This window comes from Tursiops truncatus, chromosome 5 (genome assembly GCF_011762595.2).
Source record: "Tursiops truncatus isolate mTurTru1 chromosome 5, mTurTru1.mat.Y, whole genome shotgun sequence".
Taxonomy (NCBI): domain Eukaryota; kingdom Metazoa; phylum Chordata; class Mammalia; order Artiodactyla; family Delphinidae; genus Tursiops; species Tursiops truncatus.
In genome coordinates, this window is record NC_047038.1 from 206,208 (window position 1) to 220,810 (window position 14,603).

At 56.2% G+C, this 14,603-nt stretch overlaps 1 protein-coding gene across 9 annotated transcripts in view; it reads left to right on the forward strand.

Annotated features, from left to right (window-relative positions):
* Nucleotides 1–14,603, forward strand: part of PCGF3 (polycomb group ring finger 3) — a 57,898-nt gene continuing 43,295 nt past the window's right edge. For 3 of the 9 annotated variants that reach the window (XM_073804707.1, XM_033856447.2, XM_073804708.1), the window contains exon 1: nucleotides 1–239. The gene's annotated coding sequence lies outside the window, so the exon portion shown is untranslated. The remainder of the gene's footprint in view (nucleotides 240–14,603) is intronic. The other 6 variants (XR_012331803.1, XM_033856453.2, XM_073804709.1 and 3 more) reach the window with 5 other exon arrangements.

Here is a 14,603-nt window from a genome sequence, read left to right on the forward strand (position 1 = left end):
CCAGGCCCCGCCCCTGCCCCGGCTGCCGGGTGGGGGCCGGTCCGCGCAACGCGCATGCTCCAAGAGCGGCGCCCCCGACTCTGCGCTCGGCTGTGCTCGGGCATTTCCGCCTCTTTGTTTTAAACTCCGGACGGATTTTTTTCTCCTGCTCTTGGGGGGGACCCGGAGGGAGCGGCGCCCCCTCCCTCTCCCGGCGCGGCCCCCGCGTGCGCCCCGCTCGCCCGCAGCTGAGACGGCAGGTCAGTGAGTCCGCGCCCCGCCCGGCCTGGCCCGCGGCGCTCGCTACACAGGCCGCGGCCTCGGTCCGTGTCCGGGCCCGGAAGGCTCCGAACCCCGGCCCGCGCCCCTGCGCCCTCGTCGGCCCGGCCTGCGGATCCCCGACTCCGTTCGGCGGGGCCGGGACCCCGGGCAGGGCCCGACCTCGGGACCGGTCTTCGGGGAGGGACCAGGGAGGACTGGACCCCAGGACGGGTCACCGGGGAGGGACCAGAGAGGACCGGACCCCAGGACGGGGAGGGACCAGGGAGGACCGGACCTCAGGACGGGTCACCGCGGAGTGACCAGGGAGGACCGGACCCCAGGACGGGCCACCGCGGAGTGACCAGGGAGGACCGGACCCCAGGAATGGCCACCGCGGAGGGACCATGGAGGACCAGACCCCAGGACGGGTCACCGGGGAGGGCTGGACCCCGGGACCCAACAAGAAAAGGACTAGGAAGCACTCATTGTACCCTGAGACAGATCACCTAGGAGAGCCCAACCCTGATATGGGTCATGGAGGAGGGTCTAGCCTCACTATGGGTCACGGAGGAGGGCTGGAACCTTAAGACTCAGCAGGAATCAGAGAGAGCTGGACCCGAGACAGGTCACCGAGCAGGGCCAGGACCCAGGAACAGCTGGGACACTGGGACAAGTCACTGAGGAGGCCTGGACGTTAGGATGGGTCACCTGGGGAGGTCTGGACCCCTGGACTGGCCCCCAGTAGGACCAGAATTCTGGAAGCATCCTGTGAGCACCTCTGGGACCCTGGGACAGCCCCTCTTTCCCAGGAGGCCATGACCCTGGGACTGTGCCATGTGAAGGGCTCTTGCCTTGTGACAGGCTCCAGGGATGACCCAGGTAGGTCACGTAGGAGAGTCGGATGTTGGGGCAGCCGTGAAGAAGGCTGGCGCTCAGAGAGGGCCACAGCCGTGATAAGAGCTGGAACTTGGAGTCAGGTCCCCAGGGAGGCCAAGGCTCTTGAATGAGTCCCTGAGAAGCACTCAGACCCCAAGGGTGGTATGTAAGGGGCGCCGGGACCTCAGGCTGGACCCCCAGGGGATTGGGCCCTGGGGCAGGTTCCAGAGGTGCCCAGAATCTACCCAGCCCACTCAGCTGGACCTGGCTTCTATAAAGGCTCTGGAGCATCAGGGATCCTGGTCACCTGAGCCCCACAGGTGCAAACCAGCCCTCTCCGTGAGGCCCCTGAGCACCTGGGCCTCACAAACCTTCTGACCTTCAGCAGATGCTGCCTGGGCTGGGCCCTGGGGGTAGGCAGGGTTGAGGCCCATCCTCCCAGCTCTGGGGACTCAAGTGGGGGTGGGGGTGGGGGCTCATAGTCCCCACTGGCTCCGTGCGCCAGGCCAGTGCTTTGCCCCTCCCCAGACCCAGAAAGCTGTCCCCTACCCTGTTCTCCCAGTCCCTGCTCCAGGGCTTCCATCCTTTCCTTACCTGGGCCCTGTGGTCAGTGTCAGGCACCTTCAACCACTCCTGTCCTCCCCTCCCTCCAGTGGTGTTACCAAAAGAGTCCCATTCTCAAGGTCTGGAGGTGTTTTCTGTGTCCAGGAATTTCCAGGAGGGGTGGGGTCCAAGCTGGGAGTGTGGGCTGCGGGAAGGGTTTGGAGCCAGACGGCCCAGTGCGTGTCAGGTGAGCCATCAGGCACCTCCTGCACTCCAGGAAAGGACCTTGGGATGGGAGCTTTGCTTCTCTGAAACCTTCGAAGCAGACTTCATTTAGATCTTGCCTGTGTTGTCCTTTAATTTGGAAGTGGGGATGGAGAAGTGCTGCCCTTTGGCTGGGGAAGGGCTCCAGAGTGTGTCCAGTAGGATAATGTTGGAGGAGTTTGAGAGGATGGAAAGCCCAGGCAGGCACTGGTTCCCTGGCATGGGGTGGGCGTGCAGCACATTCATTGCGTGGACGAAAGGCGGGAGTGCTTTCAGAAAGGTCGACCTGTGTTAGGGTGAGGCACGACTCTAAACTTCCCAAGGGAGATGCTTGAAGTGGTCAGTTCAGTATTTCATTTTGTGCCATAACTTCACTTGTTGATTACTTAGGAGAAACCCCTTTGCATTTTCAGTGTAACATTTCACTGTAACTAAGCTTAAGCGCATGGAGCCCCTGAATAGTCCAGCCTATTTTGATTTGTCAAATGTAACCACACTTGCGACCTTGTTACTCAGTGCTTGCTTTTTCTGTGTGTGTGTGTTTTTTTGTTTGTTTGTTTTTTTAATTTATTTGGCTGCCTCGGGTCTTAGTTGTGGCATGTCTTAGTCGCGGCATGTCTTAGTTGCGGCACGCGGGATCTTTCGTTGCGGTGCGCGGGCTTCTGCCTAGTTGTGGCCCGCGGGCTCTTGGGCTCGTGTGGGCTTAGTTGCCCCGCAGCATGTGGGATCTTAGTTCCCCAACAGGGATCGAACCAGCGTCCCCTGCATTGGAAGGCGGATTCTTAACTACTGGACCACCAGGGAAGTCCCTGTGGGTTGTTTTTTTTTTTTTAACATGTACTTTGCTTTTTAAAAAACTTAATTTGCTTTGTGAAGCTTTGGGAAAGACTTGTAAAACTGGGCATTCAGGTTTGGTTAGGCTCTTTATTTTCCCATTTTTGGATTTCTGAAGGTGTGATAGTGCTGGGTGGTTGTATTATTATATATTACTGTCCCGCAAATTACCCCAAAGTGTAGTGCCTTAAAACAGTACCAGTTATTATGTCACAGTGTCTGTGGGTCAGGAGTCCAGGCACAGCTTAGCTGGGCCCAGGGTCTCACAAGGCTCCTTGGGCCCAGGGTCTCACAAGGCTGCCGTCAGGGTGCCCACCGGCGCTGTGGTCTTGTCTGGAGGTTCATCTGGGGAGGATTTGCTTCCAGGCTGCTGGCTGGAGACATCTGTGGGGCAGCTCAAGGGCCAGCGACAGGACAAGGGAGCAAGCAGGAGGCCACCGTCTTCATGACCTAATCTTGGCAGTGATATCCCATGCCTTTTGCCATATCCTTTGTTAGAACCTAGTCATCAGGCCCAGCCCACGCTTAAGGAGGAGGAACTCCACAAGGGTGTGCTTCCTGGGCGGGGTGGGTCTGGGCCATCCTAATGCCTGGCATTGATCAGGTGGTGGTAGCTCCTGAAGGGCCTGTGCCTGAGAAGTGCCCTGCAGGTGAATGAACAGAATTGTGTAGAGCTGTGTGCTCAGCCCAAGGTTGCAGCAGCTCAGCTGTCTCTTTAGTTACACAGGTTGCTCTGATGTCACCATTGTGATGATGGGATGACGCCGGAGCTTACGCATGACAGGAGAGAAATTACAAATAAGAAAGCTTTTTAGGAATTAACTTAGAACAGCTGTAGCAAGCCATAAGCTCCCCCGCTTCCCACATACAATTAAATTGTAGGTGTGTATGTGTCGGTGATATAGAGTTCTTGGAAGCTTCAAGTACAGCGATTTTAGTTGTTTCTAGAGCTTCATTTTATTCCTGCTAATTATTTTCCTCCAGAAATGATCAACTGACATTTGTAAGACGTTTTTAAGATGTGAGATCCCAAAATGTTTTTATTTGACCTTTGTAGGGAAGGATGCTCCAGGAACCTGTGTGCAAGGGCCTCTTGTGCTCAGCCCTGTGGCTTCTCCTCCCCGGTGCTTGGACTTTGTGGCGCTTGGGGTGGCGCTGCAGCACAGGGCTGTGAAGGGCACCCGTGCAGGGCCCGCATGGGAGGCTCCCTCGAGAACTTGTCACCACATGGAGGGAGCTGTCCCCCCCTGCCACCCTGCTCTGTGGACCTGCCAGGTTTCCACCCTGCTGGGGTGAGGCAGGGCCCTTTGCCAGTGATTGGAATTATTTATTTGGGTTGTTTGCTTTGGATTATAAAGCGAGGTTTGTTTTGGTCTGTACTGTTACTCTTTAATCTACTAAGTGGCAGGATTTGTTACTTCATTGGAGCTTTATTTGGTTAATGGTCAGAATCGAATTTGAAAATGTAATTTTCTTCTCTATTGAAATATGTTGAGGTTTGGGGACGGTTTCTTACTACCTTTCTGATATTTGCCATCACTATTGCAAAAATGCTGCACAATTCATTGTGTGTCAAAAAATGGAACTGTTCTTCAGCTCTACAAGTTGATAGTTTTTCATTGAATTTTAAAAAGTGACTTTTTAAAAATAACTAGAGGGACTTCCCTGGTGGCACAGTGGTTAAGAATCTGCCTGCCAATGCAGGGGATACGGGTTCGAGCCCTGGTCTGGAAAGATCCCACATGCTGTGGAGCAGCTAAGCCCGTGCGCCACAACTACTGAGGCTGTGCTCTAGAGCCCACGAGCCACAACTACGGAGCCCGCAGGCCACAACTACTGAAGCCTGCATGCCTAGAGCCCGTGCTCTGCAACAAGAGAAGCCACCGCAACGAGAAGCCCGCGCACATCAATGAAGAGTAACCCCTGCTCGCCGCAACTAGAGAAAGCCTGCGTGCAGCAACAGAAACCCAACACAGCCAAAAATAAATAAATAAATAAATTTATTTATTTATTTAAAAAATAAACATAGACTGTCTTTTCTAATCTGCATGTTTCTCCCTACAGCACTGAATTATATGAAGGCCCAGACGACAATAATGAAACACTTAACATGTGATGAGAGGGTTAAGGCGGGAGCATTGCTTCAGAATTGTCCATTAAATTAAGCAAAACCCTCCATTGAGAAGAACTAAAACTCACTAGAAAATATTGTCCTTAAAAACCAATTGTTAGGTTCACTGGGTTTTTTTTTTGAAGAGAACTTATAATGCTTAGGTGAATTTAGAGAGTTGAGGTTAACTGGAATTTTTTTGGGGGGGCAAATGCATCAATATTTGCTGGACTTTGCAACACTAACAGCAAATTCCAGTTGTTTAACACAAAATAAGCGAACAGTGGAAAGCTGTCCACAGACCTCTTGACCTGTGTGGGTCGTGTCAGCTGCTATATTTGCTGATTCTTAGCAGGGCCTGGCCTGTAATAGGTGCTCAATGAAGAATGACTAAAAGCTGACCTTGTTGTTCCCTTTTGTGGCCCTGTTCTGAAGGTGTTCTGTGTATTAACACCTTCAGTCTTTTTTTTTTTTAATATTTATTTGGCTGTGCCGAGTCTTAATTGCGGCATGTGGGATCTTCTAGTTGTGGCATGTGGGATCTAGTTTCCTGACCAGGGGTTGAACCTGGGACCTCTGCATTGGGAGCGCGGGGTCTTACCCACTGGGCCATCAGGGAAATCCCAACACCTTCGACCTTAAAGTCACCCCAGGCTGCTCTCTGCTCACCCGCACGTGCCTGGCGAGGACATGCAGGCACAGGGCACGGTCACAGGTAGTGAGGAGCAGAGGAGGGTTAGCCTCTTTTCTTCTCAAGTAATTTCCTCTTTTTTACTGAAGTGTTTGAGAAAAAAAACACAGTGGAGAAAAACCAGAAGAATTAGCCAATGAGCACTCTTCTGCCTTCCCCTAGATCCAGCAGTTACTTATGTTTTGCTTATCTCTTTTTTTAAATACATATTTATCGTTGAATCATCTGAAAGGAGCTGCAAACCAGCTGCCACGTTGCGTAGGTAATTCAGAGCACGGGGGTCCTAGTAAGAGGATGGTCTGCACACGGCTGTAAGGTCACGACCACACCTGAGAAGTAGACACTTATCCACATACTGGCTAATTTCCTGTCTACTTTCAACCCTCCCGGTTGTCTCAACAGTGTCTTCCAGGGCGTTTTCCCTGAACCAGCCGCAGTTCCCCGTGGGGCACTGGGGGTCACGCCCCCTGTAGTGTCTTTCATTTCAGGCTCCCCACTTTCCCCATACAGCATCGACTTTCCCAGGCCGTCTGTCACATCTGAGTTTTTCTGATTCTTCACTTACGGTGTCGTCCACCTTCGTCTGTTGTCCTGTTGACTCCAGGGGGTGAGCCGGAGGCTGGGCCAGGCTCTGGGTTGAGCTGGCTTCTCAGGCACTGTTGTGCTTCGTGCCGTGCCGCCAGGTTGTGGCACCGCTCGGCCAGCGCTGCCTCGGTTCCCAGGGCCCTGTGGGCTGGGCTGAGTCCCCAGGGAGCAGAGACTGTTGGGGAGCCCAGGGGAGTCGTGCCTTCGTGCTGGAGAGCTGCCCTCGCTCTTGCAAGAGGGTGAATCCATCAGCCGCCTCCATGTGTGTCTGACGGGGAGGCGTCCTGGAGCCGCTGCATCACTTCTTGCGGGCACATGGTGGTGAGTCCCACTCCAGTCCGCTTTGTTGCTCTTAGCAGACTTTATAAAAGGTTTAGGGCTTCCCTGGTGGCTCAGTGGTTAAGAATCTGCCTGCCAATGCAGGGGACACGCGTTCGAGCGCTGGTTCGGGAAAGTCCCACATGCCACGGAGCAACTAAGCCCATGTGCCACAACTACAGAGCCTGCGCTCTAGAGCCCGCGAGCCACAACTACTGAGCCTGTGCACCACATCTTCTGAGACTGTGCACCACAACTACTGAGCCTGTGCTCAAGAGCCCGCGTGCCACAACTACTGAAGCCCGCGTGCCTAGAGCCCATGTTCCGCAACAAGAGAAGCCACTGCAATGAGAAGCCTGCGCACCACAACAAAGAGTAGCCCCCACTCACCACAACTAGAGAAAGCCGGCGCACAGCAATGAAGACCCAGCACAGCCAAACATAAATAAATAAATTTATTTAAAAATATATATATATATGTAAAAGGTTTAGTGGGTAGAAATTTTTTGAACTTGTTACAGGAAATAGGGCTTCTGCTATCGCAGAGAAACTGCCTTCTGCACGCTGGAGCTGGGAGCTGCTGGAGGCAGACGGGTTTCCCTGGCGTTTCACTGAAGGGGCCCGGAGAGCGTGCCTCAGCGTGGCTGCGGGACAGAGCGTCGCGGGCTGGTTTCTGTTGTTTTAATTTATTTATTTATTTATTTTTGGCTGCATTGGCTCTTCGTTGCTAGGCGCGGGCTTCAGTAGTTGTGGTGCATGGGCTCAGTAGTTGTGGCTCACGGGCTCTAGAGCGCAGGCTCAGTAGTTGTGGTGCACGGGCTCAGTAGTTGTGGCTCGTGGGCTCAGTAGTTGTGGCTCGCGGGCTCAGTAGTTGTGGCGCAGGGCTCAGTAGTTGCGGCACACGGGCTCAGTAGTTGTGGCACGTGGGCTCTAGAGTGCAGGCTCCGTAGTCATGGCTTGTGGGCTCTAGAGCGCAGGCTCAGTAGTTGGCGGCGCACGGGCTTAGTTGCTCCGCGGAATGTGGGATCTTCTCAGACCAGGGCTCAAACCCATGTCCCCTGCATTGGCAGACGGATTCTTAACCACTGGGCCACCAGGGAAGTCCTTCACAGGGTGGTTTAAACAGCAGGCATTTATTTCTCACAGTCCTGGAGGCTGGGGTCCAAGCTCAGGGTACTACCAAGTGGGTTTGGTTCCTGGTGAGGACCCGCATCCTGGCCTGCAGACGCACCTTCTTGCTGTGTCCTCACAGGCACACAGGGAGCCTGCTGAGCCCTTCCTCTCAGGGCACCAATCCCATCCTGGCCCCACTGTCCTGAATCTCAACCTCCCAAAGGCCCCATGTTTGGAGATGGGGGTTAGGGCTTCAACACATGAATTTTGGGGGCACAATTCAGTCCATACCAGGGGACTCCCGCTGCTTCCATGTGTTTGTTAACCTGATTCTGGTCTCTAGAATTGGGAGAACACTTGCCTAGTGAGAATATTTCCAGAGTTGGTGGTGACTCTGTATTTTACATGCTTGGGACTTCTGCCAGCATCGTCCATTTCTCTAAACGCTATTGTCTTCGTTTTCTATTGCTGGAAAGCAAGTTGCCACAAACTTAGTGGCTTAAGAGGACACCCAGTTATTAGTCACAGTTCCACGGTCAGGAGTGCAGCCGGGTGTGGCTGACTCTTCTGCTCAGGGCCTCAGAGGCTGAAGTCAGTGTGGGCCAAGCTGCAGCTCTTGTCTGGGACTCACCGCTGGGGACTGCCCTCAGCTCCTAAGGCACCCCCGTTTTTTGCCCAGGGGGCCATGGGCAGTTGACAGACCATGTTGCTTTCTGCCAGGTCAGCAGGGCTCATCCCTCTGACCTTCTCTTCTGCCACCAGCTGGAGAAAACTCTGCTTTGAAAGACCATGCAATTTGGTCAGGCCACTGGATACCCGCCCTGTGTTAAGGTCAGCTGATTTGAGACCTCGATTACATCTTCAAAAACCCCTTTACAGCAGTATGTGGGATAGTAAGGCCAGAGGTGTGTGTACACCGGGGCCCAGAATCCTGGGGCCTCTCAGAATTCTGCCTACCATAGTCTCCCCTCTGGCCCCCCTAAATTTCATATCCCCCAAGTGCAAACCACACTTGCCCCTCCCTTCCAAGGTTCCGCAGACTCTCATCCCCTGGACCACCTGTCTGGTACAGCTGTGAACCAGCGAGGTGGGCGCTGTGCCCGCCCCATAGCACCACAGGGCAGACATGCCAGCAGGTGCAACTGTCCTAGTTCAGACGCGGGAAGTGGGGGGGTGACAAGGAGTCGAGTTGCTGCGCAGTTCTGAGACCCTGTGGGGATCCCGGCCCAGGTCTGTGGTTCCGCCCGTGGTTTTTTCATGAAGGGGCCCCGTGTCTGCTGTGGAGTAGCGTCTGCAGCCAGCTGCCTGCCAGTGGAAACTTGGGGTCCCCCAGTCCTTTCGTGGCATTTTTCGTGGTTCTCCAAAGCTTGGATCTGAGTGGGAAATCGATGTGATTATGCAAATACAGTCTGTTTCAGGCTACGTTCTAACTGCACCTTCCCTTTGGCCTCACTTTGTCTGACGTTACTGTCCTGGCCCAGGTTCTCGAGGGCTGGGCCTGATCCCCGCACCCTCCTTGGCCCCCTGTCTTCACCCCCGTCCTGTCTAGAGGGCTGGTGCTGGGCGTGCGGGGTCCCTCGCCCTGTCTGCACGGTGCCCTGCCCCCCGGGGTCAAAGTTGGGACGTCCGTCCACGTGGTTGCACTCGGTCCCAGTCAGAGCGGCCCAGCCTGCTCATTACTGCACCTGTGCTGACATGCGAGCGCCTGTTGGCACGTAACACGTGCTCAAGGGCGTGTTTTGAAGCAGTGTTCGAGCGCGTTTCCTGAGACCTCTGAAAGTTCGCACCTGGTCGGTAGTTCGGCTGGATGTAGAATCTACCTTAAAGTCGTCTGTCTTTGGACCTTGGAAAGAGTCACCGCTTTGCCCCGTAGAGTTCGGTGTTGCAGGTGAAGAGTCTGGTGCTGGCTGACTCCTGCCCTGCGTGGGGCACCTCCTTTCCCCGGAACCTTTAGGATCCTTCCTGGCGCCCTTGACGGCTTCAGACGCGGGGACCTGTTTGGATATGGGTCGGCACTTGGTCCCTTGCCGTCTGATTCTTCCAGCTGGGGAAATACTCGAATCACTTTTTCCAAGTCATGAAATACTGCCTGTAAACGAGCATGGTGGATGACACAGGAATACACGGGTACTCATCACCCAGCCTGAGGAGTAAAGCGTGAGACTGGACGTCAAGGCCCTTCTGTTTTCTTTTTCTGAAACACCTGTTAGTTGGATGTTGCATCCCTTCTCTTTCCTGTCTTTTCTACCCTTTGGAAAGATTTTCTCAACTTAAAAAAATATATTTATTTATTTATTTATTTGGCTGCGCCAGGTCTTTGTTGCAGCACGTGGGATCTTTCGTTGCAGCACGCGAACTCGTAGTTGTGGCACGCGGGATCTAGTTCCCTGACCAGGAATCGAACCCGGGCCCCCTGCATTGGGAGTGCGGAGTCGTACCCGCTGGACCACCAGGGACGTCCCAGGATTTTCTCAACGTTATCATACAGTCCTGTTGAATTTTCAGTGTTGCTGGTCACATGGCTGACTCTGTAGTCTAGGGAGGTGGGTGATACAGAATCAGTAAGTTACAGGTGTGGCGGGTGGTAGCTCAGAGTCCTGTGCCGGTGGGCATGGACCTTAAACAGGGTGGCCTCAGAAAGCTCGCTAGGGAGGTGGCACTGGAGCAGAGGCTTGTTGGGGGTGACCGTCGGAGAGAGAACGTCCCAGCAGAGAGTACAGTAATGCGAGGACCCCGAGGAGGGACTGCACTTAGAATGTTCTAGACCCCCAAGGGGGTCCACCATGGCCGTCGTGGAGGAAGGTGGCCTTGGGGCCTCGTGGGCCACCGGAGGCTGAAGCTTTCCCCGAGCCTTTGCAGGATTTCTCACCGGGGACCCCTCGAGCCGTGTTGGGGTCAGTGTGGCCCGGCATGGACGGCACGGGAGCGGGGCAGGTGTGAGCACAGAGCCCTGCGGGGCCGTCCACCTTTCAGGCCTTGCTCAGACCCAGCGCTGCTACCAGAGTGTGAGTCCCGCAACCCACTGTGTGCCAGGCACCGTCATGGGTGTGGGCTCGCCTGGTGAGCGAGGCCGCCGGGGCCGCAGGGAGCAGTGAGGCCGTGGGGCCGGGTCGGCCAGGCAAAGGGCCTCGGGGGGCCCGACAGAGCGGGGCTCCTCTCGTGCACCCGCCCGGGGCACCGGGGTGGCCTGTCCAGCTCGCCTGGGTGCAGTCGGGGGCAGAGCTGAGCACAGCATCCGCGCGGAGCGGCTGGTCTTGAGAAGAGGGTGTCGGCGGGGAGCAGAGGCCGGCAGTTTGGTGAAAGGAGGGGGAGAAGGTTTCCCAGAGTGCTTGGGTGCCGGCTGACTGGACAGGTCTTACTTCCTGGGCACCGGCTCTGGGGCGGGCGCCCTGCTGGACGTGGTGCCCCGTGCTGAGGACACGGCCTCGGCCCTGCCGGGGGCGCCGGCACAGACACCGAGGGTGGTGACAGCGTGGGGACAGGACAGCGAGCGGGTTAGGACTGGGGCTTGGGTGGCCTCTCCGGGAGTCTTGGGGTCTCTGGTGGCCGCCCTGAGGATGCAGTGTCAGGCTGCCAGGGAGCAGCACGTACACAGCTGAGGGGTGGGCAAGGCCAAGGGGAATGGAGCCGACTTGGACAGGCGCCGTCGCGGACACCGACGTGGTCAGGGCGGAACGTGGAGGGAGGGCACCCCTTGTCAGCAGTCGGGTTCCTTCGGTTGGTTTATTCAGGGGTGTGTGTCTGGTTTGTGTTTCTAAGGCTGCTCAGGCTTCTCTGTGGAGAAGGGATCGGCGGCGCCGTGGTTGAGGGGGCCGTCCGGCCAGGAGCCGCGGCATCATCCAGGGCGGGGCCCCGGGCGCAGAAGGCCGCGGAGGCTGTGGTGTTGGGGCGAGGCGGGGAGAACGGCCCTCCGGGCACAGGTGGCCTCCACAGTGGGCGTGTCCCCGGAACGGCCGCCTGCACAGAGCCGCGGCCACAGCGCTCGCGGCAGCCTCGTCCCCACAGCCCCGAGGGATGCAGGCAGGTTGCCGCTGTGGGCGAGGGGCCGGGCGTCAGGGCAGGCGCCGCTCAGACAGAAGGAGTGAGCCACCGTCCATGCGCCGTCCATGCGGCCGCTCAGCGAGTCTCAGGACGGCGGCCTGCCCCGTTCACACAGCTTCCAGAGTCAGGGCCCAGGCGGTCCTTTAAAGTACGTGCTGTTGTTATTTGTCAGACGTTCCGCAGTGCAGCTGTTTAATGAGTTTACAGGCTACTGTGAGCAATTCTTTGCCAATAAATTTGATGACCCGTTTCCTAGGAAAGTATAACTTAGCAACACTAACCCCCAAATAAATAGAAAATGTTAAGGTTCTCATAAGATATGTGAATGGCGGGAAGCATGACCGGGGTGGGCTTGTGCGGGGAGGCAGTTCTTTCTCCGGGGGTCCTGAGGGGAAGGGGATGGGACTGGCTGAGGCCAGCGCCTCTGGGAGGGGCCGAGGGGCCCCCCGGTCACATGTGGCATGGCCGCAGTCGGAGACCCCAGACTGTGCCCCGTGCTGAGTGCCAGCGCGTGCTCGCATTTTATTCGTGCGTCACGAGGGTCTGAGGATGCATCTGAGTGAGAATGAGGGTGTGTGTGTGTTAGAAGTATTGGAGGGAAGTGCACTGTTACACTAGGAACAGCAGTAAGTGTTGGGTGGTTAGGGTTGTAGGGCTTCCTTAATTACATTCAGTAAAGAACTCCAGATTGTGATTAGTAAATGCGTTTATGCTGCAAAACAAACCCAGTGCATTTCCCTAGAGGACGAAAGGGATAACGTAGGTGTAATACAAGGGCAGCGGTGCAGGGAAGACCCCTCAAACATGCTGTGGAGTCAGGGGCGGGGGCGGGAGCAGGGCAGACGGGGTGGGCAGTGATCCGAGGTGAGTGGACAGGAAGGCAGGGCCTCTTCTCGCAGGCGCAAATGCCCCCGGCACCCGGGGTGAGCCTGAGGGTGTGGGGAGCGCGGCCTGGCCCTTCTGCAGTGTCGGGCTGGGGTTGGTCTCCATGACCTGCTGCTTCCCCCGTGTCAGGGGCCACATGAGAGGGGTCAGCTGGGCTGCAGGGTGGGCAGTGGCCTTGGAGATTGGGGGCGTTGGCGCTGTCCTCGTCACCGGAAACTTGTCGAGAGCACATCTGTGGGGTAGGGGACGGAAGACGGGAGGGAGAGGTCTGAGCAGGTGGGTGGGTCCTGTCGAGGGGGTCCTGTCGGGAGGGAGGTGTGGAAGTTTCTGGAATGAGAAGGGCTTGCTGGGACCGTCAGAGCCCTCGAGAAGCAGAGTGGGGACTGGATCAGCCTGGAGACCAGAGAACGGGGTGTGGAAGCTGATATTCTATCCCCAGGTAGGAGGGAGAAGGGTCCCCTTGGAAAGCGGGTGCTGCGGGGGTGCAGGGGGGGTGGGGAGGTGGGAAGAGGCCACCTGGCAGTGTTGGGGCCCCTCGGGGGAGGCCAGGCCTCCTGGAGCGTTGGTGTCCTGGAGCGTCTGGCCAGTCACGAGCCCCCAGGGGTGCTGACTTTCTGCCGTAGGCCGCGTCCAGAGGACTCGGGACGCTCAGCCGCGCTGCTCCCCACGGGCGGCTGCTGGGAAGAGCTGTGAACGTCAGGCACATCTAGTGGGTGTGTGTGTTAGTGGCTCTTAAATGGAGAGCTTTTACCAGGTGTGGACAGTTACCTCTATCCTTAGTTGCTGAGAGTTGTTTGAAAATCATGAATGGATAATGAGTTTCATCAAGTGATTTCTGTGCGTCTATGGGAGGATCTTATCGCTTCCCTCCTTTTAGCTTTTGTCATGAATTCCATCGGCTTCTTACACGAGTCCCTCGTATTCTGGGGTGGCCCTCCTGCACACCCCGGAGGACGTGGCACGATTGTCACTTGGTCTGTCCCCCGTTCCACTCGGGTGTGTGTTGTGCAGGCCTCACGCAAGAGTCGGGAATCTGTCTCAAGGATTCTCTGGGCGGGTCTGCGTGGGAGGGGGGCTCCCACAGGTTTGGTAAAACCGGCCTGGGCCAGCTTCCTTAGAACTAACTCTGCAGGTTCTGTTTCTGCTTGCCTCAATTCTGCTGAGTTATTTTTCTAGGAATTTATCCATTTCTTATGAACTTTCAACTCGATTGGCATGAAGTTGTTCATGATGTTATATTATTACTCAGATGTCACCTTCTCAGTGAAATATTCCCAGCCACCCTGTTCTCCCGACCCCCTTTCCCCGCTCTGGTTGGTCGTGTTTGTCACCTTTGACATCTAAATAATGGACCCGCTCGTGGCATTCATTATTTATTGTCTGTCTTCCTCCATGAGAATGTGGGCTCTAGAGATTTGTGTCTTTTTTGTTCGCTGCTGTCTAAGAACTCATGTCAAGCGTCTATAACTGTGTAGCTGGCCACACCGAGATTAAATCAAACTGAGTACACTGAGGTGCTGCGCTCACACTTGGCCAGAGTTCAAGGGCTCGGTGGCCGCCGTGTGGATGGCAGGTGGAGCAGTTTCCAGCCTCACGGGCTCTGCTCTCACCCCACAGGGGCTCTGGTCTCACCCCACAGGGGCTCTGGTCTCACCCCACAGGGGTCCTGGTCTGCACCCCACAGGGGCTCTGGTCTCACCCCACAGGGGCTCTGGTCTCACCCCACAGGGGCTCTGCTCTGCACCTCACAGGGGTCCTGGTCTGCACCCCACAGGGGCTCTGCTCTCACCCCACAGGGGCTCTGGTCTCACCCCACAGGGGCTCTGGTCTCACCCCACAGGGGTCCTGGTCTCACCCCACAGGGGCTCTGGTCTCACCCCACAGGGGTCCTGGTCTCACCCCACAGGGGTCCTGGTCTGCACCCCACAGGGGCTCTGGTCTCACCCCACAGGGGCTCTGGTCTCACCCCACAGGGGCTCTGCTCTGCACCCACGTTCGGGTCTCCTCTGTGTTCTCTTGTAAGTGCCTTTTAATCTCCCTGAGTAACTGACCCACTTCCTCCCTTTCTTCCTTTTTCTTGTAAAAGTTAATTGAGCTTTAAAG